General features: G+C 34.1%; 1 protein-coding gene across 14 annotated transcripts in view; it reads left to right on the top strand.

Annotated features, from left to right (window-relative positions):
- The window catches only part of LOC116662781, a 551,908-nt gene that overhangs the window by 505,808 nt on the left and 37,562 nt on the right, over window positions 1-8,538 (top strand). For 9 of the 14 annotated variants that reach the window (XR_004318881.1, XR_004318878.1, XR_004318865.1 and 6 more), the window contains 2 exons: window positions 177-290; window positions 1,658-1,793. The exons of 2 other annotated variants lie outside the window; for them this stretch is intronic. The gene's annotated coding sequence lies outside the window, so the exon portion shown is untranslated. Of the gene's footprint in view, window positions 1-176; window positions 291-1,657; window positions 1,798-8,538 lie in introns of all 14 variants that reach the window. 3 more of the 14 variants (XR_004318887.1, XR_004318885.1, XR_004318873.1) reach the window with 2 other exon arrangements.

Raw genomic sequence — 8,538 nt, 5'->3', positions numbered from 1 at the left:
TAGTATTAAAATAATCATGAACTGTATCTGTTAGGTCAACTAAATAAAAATAGTAACCTCCAAGTTTCATCTTGGCCTTTCGGCCTTTTAAGTTTTCTGGGGTGTTTTGGATTCTTCTGCGTAGGTAGATTTAACCATTCCTCCTTTCTAAGAAGTTTCTTCCTCTCTGTTGGTAGGTGTCTGACGATTTGTGAACACCAAATGACTATTCTGTGGAGTCATCTTTCTTGCCTTTGAATTAGCTTTCCCTAGGCCATGAGTCAACATCAATATTTTATACATCCAGATTGGTAGGTCTTTTTTGAAAGTCTTCTATGTATTTTTTCCAGATGTTTAAATGAATTGTGAGACATTAAATGTACATTGTTAGGTCTTTCCAGTTTTCAAAGATCTTCACAAAGAGATTTGGGTGACGTTGAAAGCTAGCCAACAGAGGGATTGTAGGATTTAAAACTGTAACGTCTTTCTCATAGTGGACTTCCTATTCTTAGTGATGAGGGGGGAACCAGTCTGTGGCTCAGTTATTACTGTGTTATACATCACTCCAAAAACCCTGCCTGTGCGTTTGTAAACCTTGGGGAGGTTTCTACATTAGACAACATTTTTTGTTGGAGGATTACACCACAGTCGGTTCCCTTCACTTCTCTCTCTTCCTGGCCCCCCTCCACCCAACATGGAGCCTTTTCAACTTCTTCAAAGAAGTGGGGAAAAAAAGTAGACTCTTTATTAATGGCAGAAAACAAACTGGCTGCTGGACTTCCGAGACAGCCTTCTAATAATAAAGCAGAGGAGGCACTGTGACAAAGAATTCCTGAATGTACTAAATATATAGGGAAGCCTATTTAAATTCACCAGAGGGGCTTAGAGGACAAGCAGCAGAAAGTTTAGAATTCAATTCAAGCCATGCCAGAAAATGAAAATGCACTTAAAAAAGGATTTCTGAAACAAATGTTCAAAGACATGTCAACTTTTAAGATTCTTTCTAGAATAATGAAATTCGTACTCTAATTTCTGTGGTGACTTATTCAATTAGAAAGGAAATGTGATTAACAGGATCTCAAAGGAACAGTATCTTCTGTTTAAAGAAAATGCGTTTTCTTTCCATAGAGTGGGCTCTAGTGAAGTCCACTGAGTACACTGACGAAAATCACCAAAGTATGTGCATGAGACAAAGAGATGATGTGTTTTTTTTCCAGCAGTATCATAATGGAAGTGTTCTTCCTACTTTGGAAGAAAGAGACTCAACTTGCATCATCTTTCAAGTTCATTTCCACCCATTCAATTCTGTGATTTATAATATTTTAAATAAATATAATGAAGTAATTCTGAAAGAGCAAATTGCTGATAAATAATTGGACTACGTGTTGCTAAATTTGAGAGATTAAAAAAAAAATGACCCCTACTTTATCTCTTACTGACTTTAGAAGATGCTCTTTACGCTTACTCTATAAGACATGTAAATCCATAGGGAGCAATGACATCTGTAAGAATATATGTTTTACTGGTCTGAATGTTGAGATAAAGAACTGCTTTTAGAGTTAATTTAAAGACCATTATGGCCTTGACTCAGGGGTGAAATTTCTAGCAGACTTTTTCCTAAATTCTTCTTGTAGAATTAACATAGATATTAGAAAAAGATTGTCATTCTGTGTCTCAGGGATTACAAATCATAAAGAGGATGGAAACTTGGTCTCACTAGTGACACATCTTGGTTGCCATTGAGGAAAGATTCTGCTTGAGAAAGAAACCCATGTGAAATTCATCAATTCATAAATACAACTTATCAACTCAAAGTAAGTTGTTAATTCATTAATTAATCCATTCATTCATAAATGTATATTCAGCATTGAAAAAAAAAAGAATTCAATGAATTAAGCCTGCATCAACACATGGGACCACTATGGCCCATTAAGATGTGACCATTTAACAAAATTTGAGTTTGAAATGAAATGTCATATATGTGAATATTAGTTATAGTTATAGATATTTAATACTTAATGGTAAAAAGTAGTTGTTTCCCTCGGTACATATAGATGCAGCCTGAGCCATAATCTACCAAATAACTGAACTGATTTCCACGCAAGTTTTAATGACATTTTAATATCAAGGACTTCAGTGGACCTCATGATTGATGAATGAAATAATCCAAGTAAATGCCTTAGCTCAGTCTCTAGCACCAAGAAAGCACTCAATGAATATGAGCTTCTTTCTTCCTGTGTGGGTTTTAGTATTCATTTGCCTTTGCTAAAGAGACTGTCTTTTCATCACCCAAATTTACTGGGTATACACGCTCCCAAAGAGTGAGATGCAGACACCATTAGGAAATCATTTCAGCTTCAGGGCACTCACAAATCTCTTACTATAAATATGTTTATCAAAGGTTTCCTGAGTGCCAGCTATAGGAGAGAAAGAGGAATTCTGCTCTTAAATAGCCTATGGTATACAAAAGATATCTTTCACCTAACACTTTTTGTCCTTTTTGTCTGCCTTAGCATTTCATAAATCCTAAAAAGAAGTTTTATTCCTTTTTATACTTTATAGATGAGCATTTTATGTGCTTTGTCCTATTTTCTAGTTGTTTATAAGACATCTATATACTTTTGAGTTGCTTTGGACAAGATATGGGGTAGTGTTAAGATTTTTCACTGCCTAGATTCTGGTCAGATTATTCCCTATACCAGGAAAAGATCTGGTGATTAAGAGTCATTGGTAGACCATGAAAATGGTAATAATTGTGGTTTATAGAAATGATATGTCCAGAATAATTGGACCAAAATGTAGTATTTATGTATGATTTCAGTCCATCTAAAAAAAAAGCCATCATTTAATTTCTTTAAAAAATAAGTTGAATTGAATATAATGATATTAATCATGCAAAGGTTTGTAAAGCAGCAATTATATTGATTAGTCAAAGGATCCAAACATTCTAATCGGGCTACTCTCTGGGAGTTAACAAAATATGCAGAATAAACTTGGATTTTTAGACATTTGCATCATGAATGGCCACCTTTGAACTTGAACAGTGAAGCAGAAATAGAAGACCAGAATTCTAATACTACTTCTACCACTGCTGTCTTATGGAACTGAACCTCTCTCCTTTTCAATTTTTTAATTTGCAATTGATTTAAAAATTTTAAATGTGGAGGAAGATAATTTTAAAGTGATTTAAAAATGTATATCATTAGATAGTTGGATGAGGACTTTTTGGGTCAAAGAGTAGGAAAGAATAGCATTAACTTAGATCATTACATTAATCAGACTCTTTCAGTAGTGAAACTAGTTTAAATGAAAAAGGAAACTGTGTGTCCATCATCATCATCTCTTCCTCCTCCCCCCTCTTCCTCCTCTTCCTCTTCTTCTCTTGCTTCTCCTCTCCTCCCCTAGCTGGTTCTCTCTCTCTCTCTCTCTCTTTCTCTGTTTCTCTTTTTATCTCCAGTGTGTTAACTTCATTCTCAGGCAGTTGGCCTCATTCTCACATCTCTCTATGTGATAGCAAAGATGGCCGTTGGGAACTCTCAGCCTGCATCATGCATCATTCCTAGAGCTTATGATTCCAGAATGGGGAGGTAAAAAAAAAAGGTTTCTTTCTCTCTATCCCTACATCACTTTCATTTCTCTGAAAGGCTCCAATTGGCTCTGTTTTGGAGCCACCTCTCTCTGCATTTGAGAGTTACTCAATTGGACAGCCTTTGTAGGGAGAGGCTTACAAGATTAACCTAGTAAGGTTAATGTCAATGGCAGAAGGTGAAAGAAATTCAAAGCAAGCAAAAATGTAACAGGGCTCCCAACAACCACAACATATTTCTAAACTGCTTAGCATTATGATATGTTATAGGCTTCTGTCAAATACGTTTGTCTTGGTAAACTTAGTGGGCCCTATCCACATATAGGCGATATTAAGTTTTTGGCCCAAATGTGTTCTGTATAGCATTGTAACTGCAGTTCTCAACCTTGAGTATCATGGTGGTTAATTACATTTTATTAACACTTCGCATGATCATTTAATAAATGGCATACATACATCAGGAAAGTCAATATTTGGACTCATTTAGGAATCTGCCCTTTTTTTAATTATTTAGGATTATTAGAAATGGGAGTTCGGTTAAAAAAAAAAAAAGAGTGGCAATATATTCTGTAGTCTAATGTCTATCCTCAGCCAGCATATGTTTAAGCCATTCTGTTACAGCAAATTGTATATCCTGTCCACTTTTACCTCTAATATTAGGGAGCTTTATGTTGTTGATTCTTGAGAATATTTTATTTTGGCTCATAAATTTATTTCTCCCCCTTCTACTATCTTTATGGTTAAAAATATACATTCTAATCATATAAAGTCAATATAGTGGCTATAATTATATATAGATATAATTGTATTTGTATAGTTGTATATATATAATATACACATATATGTAATTACATCTTTATATATGTATAACCATTATATGATTCTATATGATTAGAATGTTAGATCTTTATCCTTTTCAGCCCTATTGTTTATTCATGGTATGACCTGGGCAATTTTAAACATTTTAATACCAAGAACTACTACATAGGGCTCTTCTTCAATGAGAAAAAGATGAATTTGTTATGAATAATGATTCTTATGCAAATCATTTTGCAGTATTTTTGTGATGCAGATGAGCAATGCTATAAATATAATTTAGAAAGTTTGAAAATTGATTTTAACATTCTCAATTCTTCTTCCTAATTAATCAAATTACAAAATTATGCTGTGGTTTCCAGTATATTAGAATAAGTTGTCAGATTTGGAACATCTGTTTATGCTCGTTTTATGAATATGTGTTTCTAAACGTCTGAAATATAGATTGCCATAAATAATGTCTATTATTATTCTGTGGAAGTATGATATCTACTTCCTCCCACCATGCTTGTTTATTTCCCACAAAGAAAATCTTCCAGATTTGTATTTTATCTTTTTCCTTATCAAGATTGAAAAAAAAAAGACTAGGGTTTTAGTTAAGCTTTGCTGATTGGTTAAGAAAAGGACAGCTGTCATCGGCAGTCTTTCGACACTGTACCGTGGCTCCAGACAGTCAGCTGGTACCATCACTTTGTCCCAACTATAAATCAGTCTTGTAATGGCCAAGGCTGACACCTTGACATTTTCAAGAAGAGTAAAAGATCTGATTTGAATGGAAATCAATTTTATTTCACAAATCTTGGGTTACTACTCTCCAAGCCTTTTCTTCTTGTCTCCTCTTGAGACTTATTTGGGATTTTCATAATCATTAGAGGATGATTTTAGTTGTTACATCATCTCATCTTTTAGCTGTAAAACCATATTCTTACTTCCTTCTTCAATCCCGAGATGCAAAACTTGATTTTTTAAATTTTATGTAAGAAAAAAGTTACCAATATGCCAGATTTTATTTTAACCATGATGTATTGATAGCTTTAAAATGTGGCAGTAGCAGCAACTGCCATTATTTTTTCAGAATTTTTGGAAAATATTCTGTAATTTAAAAATACAAGCTGTGTACACACATATGCAGATTAACGTTTGGTTATCTAATAACATACAATGTCATTTATGGAGTGATTTTGAACTACAGTCAAGCAGGTCTCAAGCCTAGAATCCTCTGAAAAGTATTTGTACTTTCATATTCTTGCACATAAAAAGGTAGGTTTAAGGATTATAGAGTCAGTAAGGAATAGCATGCATTTAATTGTATTATGTGGATCAGGCATTATATTCCGCCTTGGTCTTTTTGACCATTCAACCCAAGCAGCATAGAAAAAAAGGCAACATTTAACTGGTGTGAAAAGAAATTCTTCATAGCCCTTTTAGGAGGTTGGCATTGAATGGTTTAAAAAATTAACTACTCTGTTATGTCTTCCACCTTTAGGAGAACACTGCAATTTTTTTTTTTAACCACAAAGGGGAAGAAAGTACTTCCTTAGTATTTTTGCTCTCTCCCTCAACAAGATTGATCTAAACTCAATGAAACCTTAGATCTTCTAACACAATTATTAATCAAAAATTTGAGCATCACCTCTCTCTTTTATTAAGTATGGAAAAATTACAGTGCTTGTCAGTGATTTCTCTTTATCATCTTCCTTATTAGTGTTCAGTTTAGTCCCAAATCTCACTTCTAAACAGGAATATTCTTTGAGTGCTAAATTCATTATTTTGTAATCCCCTATGAACAAGTGGAGTTATAGACAATTGCAAACAGGAGACTCTCAGCCTTTAAATCTTTTTATCCACCCTTCTACCATTCATTCATTCATTCATAATCTACAGGACAAGAGCCTATGATAAGTATGTGTGAAATGCAAAATGAAGTTAGAATTCCTTCTTCACAAGATTTTATGTTCCTATGAGAAAATAAGGAAAACTAAAAAAAAGTTATCAAGTCAGAATGTGACAGATCCAGAAGGAATATATTAACACAATGTTTTGAGATTCAAGAGGAAGTATTTACTTTGGTTATTGAGAATCAAAGAAAATTCCCTAGAGGAGGTTGCATTTAGACAGTCTGGGATACATAAGACTTCTAGAAGAAGTAATGACTGGGTTTCAGGAAAAATATGCAGCATGTGCAAATGTGTAGACGCAGGAAAGATGAGCTATGTTTGGCATTCAATTTCATTGGAAGATTGGGTACATTTTTATAAGATGGCTATTGAAGGGTAAGCTGAGGTCAGCTTAAGGATGCCCTGCAATGCTTACAGAGGCTCTTCCAGTAATTGTGCAGTGTTATAGTGTGGCAGGCACTAGGAATCCTTTAAACATTATTTTGGAAAATACAAGATTAATCCAAAATCAGTGTAACTTAAGACCTCTACCCAGGGAACATATCAGAACTACTTAGAAAAACTTATGAAGACACACCATTCTTCCCATCCTGCACATTCTGACTCAGCAGGTGGAAGTAGAGCCCCTGCATGTGCATTTCATAAAAGCTCCGAGACAATTAACACTCCAATTGATGAAGAGTTGGGTAGAGAATGTTGAAATGAGAAAAATCAGGGATAACTAGACACAGAAGAAACAAAAAAGGAGATCTAAACCAGGGAGTTCCTAACCTGAAGTCTACCGTGTTCCCATGAGATTATGTGAAATATACTGAATGGTGGACATCCATTTTTCTGGGGAAAATGATCCAATAGTGTTTATAAGATTCTGCAGATCTCAAACTCCCAGTTTATCCTTTCCCTGACTGATATATATATAAAATAGAATAAACAAGTTTATACTGTATAGCACAGGGAAATATATTCAATATCTTGTAGTAGTTTATGGTGAAAAAGAATAAAAAAATGAATATATGTATACTCATGTATGACTGAAGCATTGTGCTGTACAACAGAAATTGATACAACATTGTAAACTGACAAAACCGCAATTAAAAAAAAAAGATTCTGAATGGAGACTAAAACCATCCCAAAATTAAGAACCACTAGAAATACTTTCACACTTAAGTGTGAAAAGGAGATGCTAAATGTAAGAAATCATGACATTTCTTAATATAAGACAATTTCATGACCTAGTAGATTGCATAGGGATAAAAAATTGTGGCAGTGAAGAAAGGAGTAGAAAATGACAATACATTTTTCCACCTTTTGCCACTAGAAGAATGAGAATCATGATAATCCTGCGAACCAGCATCAGATACCCCCCGACTTCTATTTCAGTTAATACAGCACTGATATCATGCAGGTTGGATTCATGGTGTGAATATGACTCCCAGAGTATGATGTCAAACGGGTAATGAACATCTTAGAGGTGATGACATAGCTTTGACAACCATTTTTATGGAGAGCTAGTTGAATATGCTGAAGTCAGGAATCTAGGCTTCTTCTATCCTGTTTCTCTCTTTGATTTTCATTTCCCAAGTAATCTCAAAATGACCATTGAAGATACACCATGTTGTTTTTCAGACAGTAGGAATATGTAGGGAAAAATAAGGGTACTATACTTCCTTTTAAAGAAAATTTTTGGAATTTCTGTATGTACCTTCCACTGTACCCTTAGAACTTAGTCACCAGGTACACAAAGCTTTCGGGGAATAGGTGCATGGAAATGCGGACATTTTCTGGGTAGTCATTCATTCAGCTAAAAACCAGAGGTAAAAGAGGAGAATAGATAATGCAGAAAAACTAGCCGACTTTGTAATATTCATGAAGTAAATAATTTTGAAGCATTCAATAACTAATGATGCAAAACCATAATATAGAGACTTTTTATCTCAACCTTCAGCCTAAATAAATATGTTGATTGGAAAGAGGTAGAAATTTCTTTATAACATTATTTATGAAAACATGTCTCATTGCAAACCCCTGTCTTTCTCAAGTGATTTATCCTGAAATGCTGGAATTCTTCTATGTGCAACTGGAAAGATAGTATTCCTAGTTAAAAAGAGAACAACTACCTATGACATAACCTACAAGTCCAATGTTATTAAACCTACTAGTCTCAATCCATCTTAAATGAATTAAAAATATTTTCACATTAGTCTAAAGACAGCTAGTTTCTTTACAAAATAAGTTAAACTTTTTCCTGCACAATAACAA

The sequence above is a fragment of the Camelus ferus genome, chromosome 1, assembly GCF_009834535.1.
Source record: "Camelus ferus isolate YT-003-E chromosome 1, BCGSAC_Cfer_1.0, whole genome shotgun sequence".
Lineage (NCBI taxonomy): Eukaryota > Metazoa > Chordata > Mammalia > Artiodactyla > Camelidae > Camelus > Camelus ferus.
This window is presented reverse-complemented; position numbering and strand designations above follow the sequence as displayed.